We start from the raw sequence: 14079 nt of genomic DNA, 5'->3' as shown, positions 1-14079 counted from the left end.
TTCCTAAAATCAATTCAGTTTGGTGTATCAGAGTTTGGTCTGTCACTTTGAAGGCAGTCGAAGGTACCCGGCCTAAATTTTTTTTCACAAAAGGCAATCCCTGATATGGGACGTAACATAGGCATTAAACTGATGGCATTAAACTGATGGGAAGAGAACTACAGAAAATACCACTCATATCGGGTGTGACAGTAAATTGCACAGCGCAGATGCAGTGACGTGGATTCAAACAAAGGGGAGGGAGCCAGCGTTTTTTTTAACCATCTCCCCGTTCGAAAAATCTATTTAATTCACCTTTCGGGGACCCTTGGTGTTGTACGTAGTTTGCGGTTGGGCAAATGGACTGTTTGCTGATGTTTGCGGTGCATTAAAGGGTTTCTACCACTTGCTTTGCACACATTACGTTTTCAGACACTAGCGATCCGCTAGTGTCTGATGTACAATACAAGCTAAGTATTATATTCTTCTGTTCGGCCGTTTGGTTTAAAAAAGCACTTTTATATTTATGGAAATGAGCCTCTAGGTGCTATGCGGGCGTCTTTGCAGCACCTAGAGGCTCCATCTACCTTCATAAACTGCCGCCCAGCTCGTCGCTCCATCACGCCCATCTCCTAGTGCTTCTGGCGTCTGAAATCTCGCGGGGAGCGGTCAGACATTGACTGTGCCTGCGCCGAATTCCGCCGAATGCAGAGACGAACGGCGCAGGCGCGAGATTTCAGATGCCAGAAACAGGGGGAGGATCGAATTCACTAGGAGATGGGCGTGCTGGAGCGACGAGCTGGGCGGCAGTTTATGAAGGTAGACGGAGCCTCTAGGTGCTGAAAAGACGCCCGCATAGCACCTAGAGGCTCATTTGCATAAATATAAAAGTGCTTTTTTAAACCAAACAGCCGAACAGAAGAATATAATACTTAGCTTGTATTGTACATCAGACACTAGCGGATCGCTAGTGTCTGAAAACGAAATATGTGCAAAGCAAGTGGTAGAAACCCTTTAAAAGGGGAGTTTGGTCTGTCAATGTCTGTGAAGCGGGCGTAACCCTTACACTACCTGATCGATACAACATTCTACCTGATCGTATACACACACTGGATGTTTTAAACCACGTTGTTCAAAAAAATTTTGGATTGTTAGGTGATTTATGCCCTTTATGGATTAAAACCCAAATCTGCGTCAACTATGTAATTTTCCATGGGAGTTTTGCTATGGATCCCCCTCCGGCATGCCACAGTCCAGGTGTTAGTCCCCTTGAAACAACTTTTCCATCACTACTGTGGCTAGAAAGAGTCCCTGTGGGCTCCAGGTTCACCCGTTCGCGAACATTTGCAAAAATTCGCACTCGCCGTTCGCGAACGGAAAATTTTATGTTCGCGACATCGCTAAGAGCGTGTTAGCAGGAGGCAGCATTTGAACAACATGATAAAACAGTACCTGTGCACAAGACTACACGTACTGACTGATGGTTCTGCCCCATTCAACTTCTGGGTCTCCAAATTGTCCACATGGCCAGAGCTTGCCCTGTAAGCCTTGGAGGTGCTGGCCTGCCATGCAGCCAATGTACTCTCTGAACTTGTATTCAGCACGGCAGGAGGCGTTATTACAGACAGACGCAGCCGCCTGTCCACAGCCATCGTGGACAAGCTCACATTCATTAAAATAAACCAGGCTTGAATACCACAAGACTTGTCTGTACCTTGGGCAGAATAGACATTTATACCACCATCAAACATACATTCTTGTACTCAAGTCAAGTGCAATGATTCTTTGTTTTCTTATTTCCCTATACACATTTGTTTGCAGAGCAGTTGCCATGCTCTTAAGCACATTTTACTGCCTTATACATCCCTCTAGCCTTTTCAATGACTATTTTAGAGCCATTTTAATTAAAAAAATGACATGACATGAACCCCCTTTTGCAGTGAATGAACCCCTGCTCTGCATTGCTGACAGGAGCCTAAATCTCTCAAAATCCTCTATTCTATTGCTGGGTGACATGAACCCCTTTTTGCCGTGAATTAACCCCTGCTCTGCATTGCTGAAAGGGGCCTAAATCTCTCAAAATCCTTTGTTCAATTGCTGGGTCACATGAACCCCCTTTTGCTGTGAATAAACCCCTGCTGTGCCTGGGTGACAGGGGCCTAAATCTCTAAAAATCATCTGTTGTATTGCTGGGTGATATGAACCCCCTTTTGCTGTGAATGAACCACTGTTCTGCATTGCTGACATGGGCCTAAATCTTTCAAAATCCTCTGTTGTATTGCTGGGTGACATGAATCCCCTTTTGCTGTGAATGAACCCCTGCTGTGCCTGGGTGACAGGGGCCTAAATCTCTCAAAATCCTCTTGCATTGCTAGGTGACATGATCACCCCTTTGCTGTGAATGAACCCCTGCTATGCCTGGGTGACAGGGGCCTAAATCTCTCAAAATCCTCTGTTGTATTGCTGGGTGACATGAACTCCCTTATGTTGTGAATGAACCCCTGCTCTGCATTGCTGATATGGGCCTAAATCTCTCAAAATCCTCTGTTCTAGTGCTGGGTGACATGAACCCACTTTTGCCGTGAATGAACCCCTTCTGTGCATTGCTGACAGGGGCCTAAATCTCTCAAAATCCTCTGCTCCATTGATGGGTGACATGATCCCCCTTTTACCATGAATAAACCCCTGCTGTGCTTGGGTGACAGGCGCCTAAATCTCTAAAAATCCTCTGTTGTATTGCTGGGTGACAAGAACTCCCTTATGCCATGAATGAACCCCTGCTCTGCATTGCTGACATGGGCCCAAATCTCTCAAAATCCTCTGTTTTATTGCTTGGTGACACTGAACAACCTTTTGCCATAAATGAACCCCTGCTCGGCATTGCCGACAGGGGCCTAAATCTCTCAAAATCCTCTGTTGTATTGCTAGGTGACATAAACCCCCTTTTGCAGTGAATTAACTCATGTACTGCATTGCTGAAAGGGGCCTAAATATCTCAAAATCCTCTGTTGTATTGCTGGGTGACATGACCCCCCTTTTGCTGTGAATAAACCCCTGCTAAGCATTGCTTACAGGGGCCTAAATCTCTCAAAATCCTCTGTTGCATTGCTGGGTGACATGATCACCCCTTTGCTGTGAATGAACCCCTGCTATGACTGGGTGACAGGGGCCTAAATTTCTCATAATCCTCTGTTGTATTGCTGGGTGACTGAAGGGTTCTGTTTCAGTCCAAAGCCTATTATTTATATAAGCTTGTATTTCATCATGATCTATACATTAATACACGAACACATGAACACGTAGCGGTCAAAGTTCTTAAAAAGCTGGCACTAAGAGGTTTTGCTCACATGTCACATATAGCCTTGGACTCTAATAAACGATAAGATAACTTAAAGGTGTAGCCGGCTAAGACGCCTGTTACTGGTTAACTTAAACATCATGTCATGTTCTACTATATATGTCTATGAGGATCCATAATAAACTCAGAGTGATTTTGAAACTACACAACACTGTGTCATATTTCATAATCATTCTCTCTGGCCAGATATTAGGAATCAGGTCAAGCTGAATACCGAAGTCTTGTACCTCAGGTACAATATAAGGGAAAGAAAAGAATATTTCCTTACAATTTGGGGGCTTTCGTCCCGAATTGGGAAGGTCATCCCTGATGTTTGGTAAGAAGAGACACTGATTTTTGTCCTTTAGGCCATTCCGGGGGCACTGACCACGTCTCGATTTAAATAAGTACATAAGGGACCCTTAGATAGACTTCGAAGTACTGTGTCAGGGATACAGTAAGCATAACTCAGGGAGTTTTTGCCTTAGGATTCATGGAATCCAGTAACAAGACAAGTGCACTTCAGAGGGCTCAGGGAGCCCCGTGAAAAATCTGTTCTGGGAACAGACGGTTTAACAGCTTGATTTGATTCTTAAAAAAAATAATTGTAGAAGTTTTGCATGATAAGTTGTTTGATAATTGTAGAAGTTTTGCATGATAAGTTGTTTGATAATTGTAGAAGTTTTGCATGATAAGTTGTTTTGTTATATAATAGGGGAAGTGACAGGCTGGGTCGTAAGTGTACAGCTGTCGTCCCAAGACTAACATTCTGTCTTGTTTTTTGCTATTACTGTTTTGAATTCTTTTTGTAAGAAAATACGTTTTGATAATGGGTAGTCAAACATCTAAGACAGAGTACCCTAAACCAGAACCAGGAGAAACATGTAAACAATATGTTGCCCGAGTCAGTCCTACAAAGTATTACCTTGTTAACTCATGGGTAGATAATTTGGCAGGGTGGACGGAGGCAATGGAAGCGGTAAACCCCTTTCCCAGGGAAGGAGACAATAGCATATATCACATGGACATGGTCAAGGGTCTATGCTTAGGCGACACTGTTGCCTGGCCATATTTTGAACCTGATCCTTCATGGGATATGGATTATATGCAGAAAGGAGGAGAACAATGGCTAGAAATAGCTCCCCACTAGTATGACCCCAACATATGCAAGACAACAAGATTATAAAAAGATCAAAAGACGATAGAAAATTACATGAGATACCGACTAAGAAGGAAAATGATAAAAAGCATCAGATATATCCCCCACCATCGTATGTACATAAAATGAACTGTTCAGCGCCCCTATCACCCCCCCACACACCGCTCCCTCTCTACCCGTCCTTACAGCAATATAAAAATGATGAAGAAGAGGATTTAATAGCAGCTAGTCACATAATAGGTAAACAACCCACACCCCCATTTGTATCGAGATATAATTTAAGGAAGAAAGAAAAAGAGGAAAAAGATAGTGAGACCAGGGAACCTGAGACATCCATGCCTTTTTTGACGGTTGGTAATCAACTAATGAAAAAGGCTTTGGACATAGATGACCTAAATAAAATTATTAAACACTGCCCCAAGCCTACTGTGGCTCTGTCTGGCACAGTGGCTTATTTAAAAAAAGCCTGTAAGGGGAGGAATTTCACCCAAGAAGACCTTAGACTTATAATTAATGGAATAGTGGGTTCCCACAGTTCATGGGATTGGAAAAAGGTAATAACAGTATCAGAAATAGACCCTAATACTAACGCAAAGGACTATATTTGTAACACTGAGCACGGACAACAGTTAATATGGACAGAGATAGAAGAACACATGATAGAGGTATTTAAACAAAAGTCTTCACTCCCAGTAGCCGTAGCATGTAAGCAAAAACCCTCAGAAAGCGTTACTGATTTCTGGAGGAGATTTATGGATTGCTGGAAATTGGAAGCAGGGCTACCGGTTCTCCAGAATGACAGTTTAATTATTTCTACATTTATTAACAATCTATCTGACAGACTAATACTTACAGTAAAACAGAGCGTCTCCACATGGACTTCAGACAGCATAGATCAATTTGAAAAACACCTTTATGAAAAGGAAGCCGCAGGGTGTTTTGACATTAGTAGATCCACTGCCCCCACACATGCGTATGCAGGGAACAGAGGGAGAGGGAGAAATAAGCGAAAGACAGCAGGAAACTTTCATAAATCAAATGATAGAAACCAAGACTTCCAAACTATGAATAACCGCTGTTATAACTGCGGACAGGAGGGACATTGGGCTAGACAGTGCACAATGCCCAGGAGAGACACGCAGAATCGGGAAGCACATAGCCAACAACAGCCCATGACACAAAGAGGACAGAATACAGATAGACAGGGTGCACAGACTCAGCCCAGGTTCCCCATTGATTGGAATAATCAACAACCCTACTGACGGGGCCTGGAGGGAGTCACCCCAGCTTTCACACAGGTCACCACCCACTGGAGAGATACACCGATTATTTTGCTTAAAGTTGCAGGAAGGAAGGTAGGATTCATGGTAGATAGCGGCGCCACCTCCAGTGTGCTAAACAAAGATATGTACAAGGGACCTTTAAGAAAGTCTGACCCCTCTATGGGAATTAACGGGGTATTAACTAAAACATATAAAACAAGTGCCCTCCCGATAGAGACAGTGGACGGTGAATACATCACTGACCATACTTTCAGCATCATACCGGATTGCCCTGTAAGTTTATTAGGAAGGGACCTGTTTGTGAAGTTGGACTTGGGGGTGACAGTGAAAAATGACGGACTAAGTATTCACTCAGCCACTATGCCCATAGTGACCCCGGCCATATGTACTTTTGCTAGTTTACAGGACCACCCTGAGCTAGGAGACATAAACCCTACACTATGGTCACAGGGCGACTATGACACAGGCTTGGTTGATTGCACACCTTATCAAGCCAATCTTAAACCCGGTGTCACACCGGTGTATCAAAAGCAATACCCATTGTCCAGGGAAAAGATTGAGGGACTACGGCCAATGATAGAAGAATTTCTGAAAAAAGGAATCCTCGAGGAGGTGATTTCACCTTACTCCATCCCTATCAATCCTGTGACAAAGGCAGATGGTACTACCCGCTTTGTCCAGGATTTGAGGGCAATCAACAATCTCATTGTCCCCATAGCCCCGGTAGTTCCTGATGTCACAACTCTCCTTTCCTCCATCCCTGCAGAAGCCGTCTGTTTTAGTGTGATTGATTTGAAGAATGCTTTCTTCTCAGTCCCAGTTAATAAGAGTACCCGACTCCTTTTTGCTTTTTCCTTTGAGGGACGCCAACTGACCTGGGGCAGAATGCCACAGGGGTATGCTGATTCACCAGTTGTGTACAGCATTGTTCTCCAAGCCACTTTGAAACCCTGGCACCCCCCCCAAGGTTCCATCCTGATACAGTATGTTGATGATTTACTGTTGTGCAGCATGTCAGTGGAGGCAAGTGTACATGATGGTATATCCTTGTTGAAATGGTTGTCAGAATGTGGTCATAAAGTGTCGTTAAAGAAATTACAGTGGTGCAAACAGCAAGTTGAATACTTGGGCTTTGTCCTCACACAGGGGGAAAGAAGAATCAGTCCCGGGAGACTCCAGTCTATTGCGGGCCTGGTCACCCCGCCCACCAAGAAGGAAATGTTGTCCTTTCTTGGTATGATAAACTACTGTAGACAATGGATCCCCGACTGTTCTTATTATGACAATATATTGAGGCAAGCCACTCTGGAAGAATCCCCAGAGTTAATAAGGTGGTCAAAAGAAATGTTAAATGCTTTCGATACTCTGAAATGTTCATTGATGTGTAGCCCAGGATTGGGCCTTCCTGATTATAACCTACCATTCCACATGTTTGCACGACAAAACTGTAAAACCATGGCGGGGGTACTCACTCAAGACCATGGGGGAAAGTTACGTCCTTGTGCCTTTTTCTCAAAGGTAATGCCTGTCCCTGTACAAGGGATGCCGGCATGTCTACGTACTCTTGCGGCCTGTGCAATGATGGTGGAATTGGCCACAACCTTTACACTGGGACACCACACTGTCTTGCATACCACCCATGACGTAGTGGGACTACTCAGAGGTATTCATACGCAGCACATGTCAGCACAAAGATTGTCAGGATATGAAGTCCTTTTACTCAGTGATCCATCATTACAGATTAAATATGCCTCACATACGGCAGGGCCAGCACCTATACTAAATGCATTACTAGGACTAAAAGGGACAGAAGACTTTTTATCAGACGAACATGACTGTCTCAAAGTACTTGAATACGAAACCTCTCCCAGACTAGACTTGTCAGCCACCCCCATACCAGATGCACCAGAAGTGTTTGTAGACGGTTCATGTTCACGTCCACTCGACACCGTCTACTGTGCAGCATATGCAGTAGTGATGCTGCCAGATATTATCCTTGAATCACGATCCGTTCATGTGCAATCAGCCCAAGCTGCAGAATTAATAGCACTTACAAGGGCATGTCACATACACAAAAACAAACCTGTCACAATATATACAGACAGCAGATATGCACACGGGGTTGTGTGGGACCATGGGGTAATCTGGCAACGTAGGGGTTTCACCACAGCTGACGGTAAGACAATATCACATTCCCAGCTTATAAATGATCTGTTGGCCGCCCTCCAGCTTCCTTCGCAAATAGCTGTTATACATTGCAAAGCACATACTCGAGGGAAAGACAGGATTTCCCAGGGCAATGCCCTGGCTGACAAGGTGGCTAAAGAAACAGCCCAAAAATATCCCAATCGGATTCATGAACCAGGCCCTTGGGCAATGGCTTGCCTAAAGCCTCCATCCTTAAGCTCCACACACATGCTGACAGAGCTCCAAAGATATGCCACAGAGGAAGAGGAAAAAGACTGGGTTTACCCTGTTTTGCAGAAAAATCCACAAACTGGATTGATCTGCAAGAACGGGAGACCATGTATACCCCAGCACAGCGCTGCACTTTTCATAGCACATTTTCACGGAATAGGGCACACCAGCATCAAAACAACATGCACCCTTTTGAGCCAGAATTTTTATATAACAGACATGCAACGTTTGGTTGCAGACTACATAGGCAGATGCCTGATTTGCCTTCGAGCTAATCCTGGTAATCAGGAAGAAGGATGGAAGTGAATGAGCCCCTCCATCCGCTGCTGCTGTCATGCTTCATCCCTCTTCTGTCATCTGCACCCAGCAATCACTATGGGTGTCCGTGGGGGAGGGGGGCTGGTGTTCGGACATTACTGATGTATGATCTCATTCCCCAGCCTGAGTCAGCGGCCGATCGTTCCATTATCCCCCATTAGTGATGGACACTGATCTCAGCTCTTACATTATTAAGGTTCCTGACTTCATGAAATGAATTCCTTTCATAGGTTCATTTTCCTGCTTCACTTTTAGAGGTGAAAGCCACCAGATAGAATGGGATAAAGAGAGTCCCCTCGCAACAGACCTGTAGGAATCAAAAAAAAAAAAAAAAAAAAAAAAAAATAAAAAATAATCCTGGTAATCCACATAGGATATTACACCAACATCTTGATTATCCCACAACTCCATTCACCCATTTACAGGTTGACTACACACATATCCCCAAGACAAAGGGTAAGCAAGAATACGCTCTGGTCATAGTGGACATGTTTTCTAGATGGCCAGAGGTATTCCCTACAAAGGCAGAAGATGCCAAGACTACAGCAAGGATTATCACTCAGCAGATAATTCCAAGATGGGGATGTCCCCTGGTCATTGAATCAGATCGGGGGCCAGCATTTACATCCAAGTTAAATAGAGAAATAGCCAGATTGCTAGAAGTGGAATGGAAATTTCATATCCCGTATCACCCCCAAAGCTCCGGAATTGTAGAACGCATGAATCGAACAATTAAAGACAAAATTAGAAAAGCCACAGCAGGTACTTTTGAGAAATGGAAACAAATCCTACCTATTATATTGGCAGAAATAAGAATGACTCCCAATAAACGGTTAGGACTGTCACCCTTTGAAATCCTTATGGGTAGGCCTTTTCCAACTCCTTGGGCAAGTCGCCCTCTAGTGGTACAGGAAGGCGACATAGACCAGATTAGGGAAGAATATGTCACAAAACTGATTAAAGTTCTTAGCAAAACTGAAGAAAAAGTTGCTTGTAAGTCTCCCTCTCTTCCACAGGAACCAACGCACCCTTTCCGGGCTGGGGACACGGTGGTGGTCAGGGTACTGCGAAAAGGGAAAGATCCCAAGGAGCTGGCATTCGGACCCCCTACCACGGTGGTAGCAGTCACTAGAACAGCGATTCTCACAGAGGAGGCTCCGATCTGGATTCATGCTAGCAGAGTGAAAAGGGTCCCTGAGGCTTCTTCTCCGGTGACAGAAGAAGAGGGTGAAGCAGGTGTGAAAGCCCTGAACAAAGAAGGGAGCTCAGAAGAGGCCTTGCCACAGTCTGAAGATGAGGACCCCACAATATTCTGGGAGATTTGTTTGTCTGCTGCTGATTATTAATCTTTGTGTTTTCTTGCCAATCGGACTCATTACCACTTGTATTTATCATCCAGAGGAGATAAGTTTATTATGTAGTGCATCAAATAATCTTACAGTCTCTAAAAGAGCTCAGGAGCAAGATCCTTTTGTTCCTGGCCCTTCTTATTCTGAACAAAATAGTATAATCAGGCTAGTGAAGGCCTTAAATGTTAGCTCATTGTGCCTTAAAGACTTACAGAGCCCAAGGGATCTTATACAAACATGTGTTGTTGCTGTGCCTACACCCGATGAATCCCTCCTTGAAGTCTGGTCAATGCTTAACAATACACAGTCTTTTATTCCTTTGTATGATTTCTGTGGGGAGTCTCAGAAATTAGAAGATGGCATGGATAATATTAGAATAACTACTATTAACGTAACTGCAGCAGAAACCTGTTTTACTTTTTCCCAAGAAATGACTTTACAGGTCCTTCTCAAATAATTAGCATATTGTGATAAAGTTCATTATTTTCTGTAATGTACTGATAAAACATTAGACTTTCATATATTTTAGATTCATTACACACCAACTGAAGTAGTTCAAGCCTTTTATTGTTTTAATATTAATGATTTTGGCATACAGCTCATGAAAACCCAAAATTCCTATCTAAAAAAATTAGCATATTTCATCCAACCAATAAAAGAAAAGTGTTTTTAATACAAAAAAAGTAAACCTTCAAATAATTATGTTCAGTTATGCACTCAATACTTGGTCGGGAATCCTTTTGCAGAAATGACTGCTTCAATGCGGCGTGGCATGGAGGCAATCAGCCTGTGGCACTGCTGAGGTGTTATGGAGGCCCAGGATGCTTCGATAGCGGCCTTAAGCTCATCCAGAGTGTTGGGTCTTGCGTCTCTCAACTTTCTCTTCCCAATATCCCACAGATTCTCTATGGGGTTCAGGTCAGGAGAGTTAGCAGGCCAATTGAGCACAGTAATACCATGGTCAGTAAACCATTTACCACTGGTTTTGGCACTGTGAGCAGGTGCCAGGTCGTGCTGAAAAATTAAATCTTCATCTCCATAAAGCTTTTCAGCAGATGGAAGCATGAAGTGTTCCAAAATCTCCTGATAGCTAGCTGCATTGACCCTGCCCTTGATAAAACACAGTGGACCAACACCAGCAGATGACATGGTGCCCCAGACCATCACTGACTGTGGGTACTTGACACTGGACTTCAGGCATTTTGGCATTTCCCTCTCCCCAGTCTTCCTCCAGACTCTGGCACCTTGATTTCCGAATGACATGCAACAGTCCAGTGCTGCTTCTCTGTAGCCCAGGTCAGGCACTTCTGCCGCTGTTTCTGGTTCAAAAGTGGCTTGACCTGGGGAATGCGGCACCTGTAGCCCATTTCCTGCACACGCCTGTACACGGTGGCTCTGGATGTTTCTACTCCAGACTCAGTCCACTGCTTCCGCAGGTCCCCCAAGGTCTGGAATCGGTCCTTCTCCACAATCTTCCTCACGGTCCGGTCACCTCTTCTCGTTGTGCAGCGTTTTCTGCCACACTTTTTACTTCCCACAGACTTCCCACTGAGGTGCCTTGATACAGCACTCTGGGAACAGCCTATTCGTTCAGAAATTTATTTCTATGTCTTACCCTCTTGCTTGAGGGTGTCAATGATGGCCTTCTGGACAGCAGTCAGGTCGGCAGTCTTACCCATGATTGCGGTTTTGAGTAATGAACCAGACTGGGAGTTTTTAAAAGCCTCAGAAATCTTTTGCAGGTGTTTAGAGTTAATTAGTTGATTCAGATGATTAGGTTAATAGCTCGTTTAGAGAACCTTTTCATGATATGCTAATTTTTTGAGATAGGAATTTTGGGTTTTCATGAGCTGTATGCCAAAATCATCATTATTAAAACAATAAAAGGCTTGAACTACTTTAGTTGGTGTGCAGTACATTACAGAAAATAATGAACTTTATCACAATATGCTAATTTTTTGAGAAGGACCTGTATATTGTGACGATAAAGGTATAAAAAAAGGATTACCTAAGAATAGTGTATATGATTATATTGATGACACTTGTAAAAAGAATATTAGACCTGCTAGCTCCCTGAATAATTCCATGAGTTGTAACAAAACCATTGTGACTCCCAGTTTTATCTATAATATCATGCTCCCTAAGGGATGGTTTTTGTCTTGTGGTAACAGCACCTACAATTACATCCCTGCCAATGTTATTGGAGGTCCTTGTGCGTTATCCAGGCTGACTTTAGCCCTTCCCAGTTGACCCCCTAGCAGGAGAGCTTATAGATCAGTTACCAAGACTTTATCAGAAGACTGTGACTCTACACTACCCCTTCTCAGCCGTACAGAATATATGAGTTTGGGCGTCTCCATAATAGGAGTGCCTGCACTGGCTATATATAATACTCGCACTATAAATTCTATTGCATGTGACTTGGCCAAATCTTTGAATCATACCTCTATCGCCTTATCAGACATGCTATTAGATCTACAAGGACTACGAGGAGCAGTGCTGGAAAACAGATTTGCGGTAGATTATTTGTTGCTGAAACATAATGTAGGGTGTCAGGATTTTGAAGGAATGTGTTGTTTTAATTTATCTGACCATTCCAGATCAATCCAATCCCATATTCAATCGTTACATGACATAGCCAATAATATTAAGACGGATGTTGATTCATCCTCCTGGTGGGACTGGTTATTGAGCTGGATGCCAGATTTGAGTTGGTTTTTGAGTTGGTTAATAAAATTATTTGTTAGTATTATAATCATAATTGCCTCCTTGATCATGATATGTTGCTTTATCCAATGTATACCGTCATTAATTAATACATTTAGGAGATTTAGGCAAGTCCCAGATACAACACAAGCTGCATATATTCAGATACCTCACGAAAACCCTGGGTCTCCAGAGGATTACCAGCTATATTTACAGAAATATTTTGAAAGGAAAAACAGGAAAGGAACAAAATGAAAAACCCACATTATATATGTAAATGGGTTTTAAAGAAGGGGTTGAAGGGTTCTGTTTCAGTCCAAAGCCTATTATTTATATAAGCTTATATTTCATCATGATCTATACATTAATACACGAACACATGAACACGTAGCGGTCAAAGTTCTTGAAAAGCTGCCACTAAGAGGTTTTGCTCACATGTCACATATAGCCTTGGACTCTAATAAACGATAAGATAACTTAAAGGTGTAGCCGGCTAAGACGCCTGTTACTGGTTAACTTAAACATCATGTCATGTTCTACTATATATGTCTATGAGATCCATAATAAACTCAGAGTGATTTTGAAACTACACAACACTGCGTCATATTTCATAATCATTCTCTCTGGCCAGATATTAGGAATCAGGTCAAGCTGAATACCGAAGTCTTGTACCTCAGGTACAATATAAGGGAAAGAAAAGAATATTTCCTTACAGTGACATGAACTCCCTTATGTTGCGAATGAACCCCTGCTCTGAATTGCTGACAGGGGCCTAAATCTCTCAAAATCCTCTGTTCTATTGCTGGGTGACATGAACCCCCTTTTGCCATGAATGAACCCCTTCTGTGCATTGCTGACAGGGGCCTGAATCTCTCAAAATCCTCTACTGCATTGCTGGGTGACAGATCCCCCTTTTGCCGTGAATAAACCCCTACTGTGCCTGGGTGACAGGTGCCTAAATCTCTAAAAATACTCTGTTGTATTGCTGGGTGACAAGAACTCCCTTATGCCATGAATGAACCCCTGCTCTGCATTGCTGATATGGGCCTAAATCTCTCAAAATACTCTGTTCTATTGCTGGGTGTCATCGAACAACCTTTTGCCATAAATGAACCCCTACTCGGCATTGCTGACAGGGGCCTAAATCTCTCAAAATCCTCTGTTGTATTGCTGGGTGACATAAACCCCCTTTTGCCGTGAATGAACCACTGCTCTGCATTGCTGACAGAGGCCTAAATCTCTCAAAATCATTTGTTCCATTGCTGGGTGCAGAGGCGGACATACCGCATGTGCAGCCGGTTCGGTTGCACAGGGGCCCAGAGCAGGAGGGGGCCCCTTCTTACCGGCTGCTGGGGGAGATAAGCAACTCCCAGGGCCGTCATTAAAGCGGGCAAAGGCAGCTGCCCCGGGCCCAGTTGCTCCTGGGGGGCCCAAGCAGGGGAGTACAGGCCTGGCGGGGGAGGGGGCCCGCTGCACTCTCATGTAATGGGAGCGCTCTGACCGGGCCCAGCATGAAGTACAGTGAGAATG

This window comes from Bufo gargarizans, chromosome 3 (assembly GCF_014858855.1).
Source record: "Bufo gargarizans isolate SCDJY-AF-19 chromosome 3, ASM1485885v1, whole genome shotgun sequence".
Lineage (NCBI taxonomy): Eukaryota > Metazoa > Chordata > Amphibia > Anura > Bufonidae > Bufo > Bufo gargarizans.
This window is presented reverse-complemented; position numbering follows the sequence as displayed.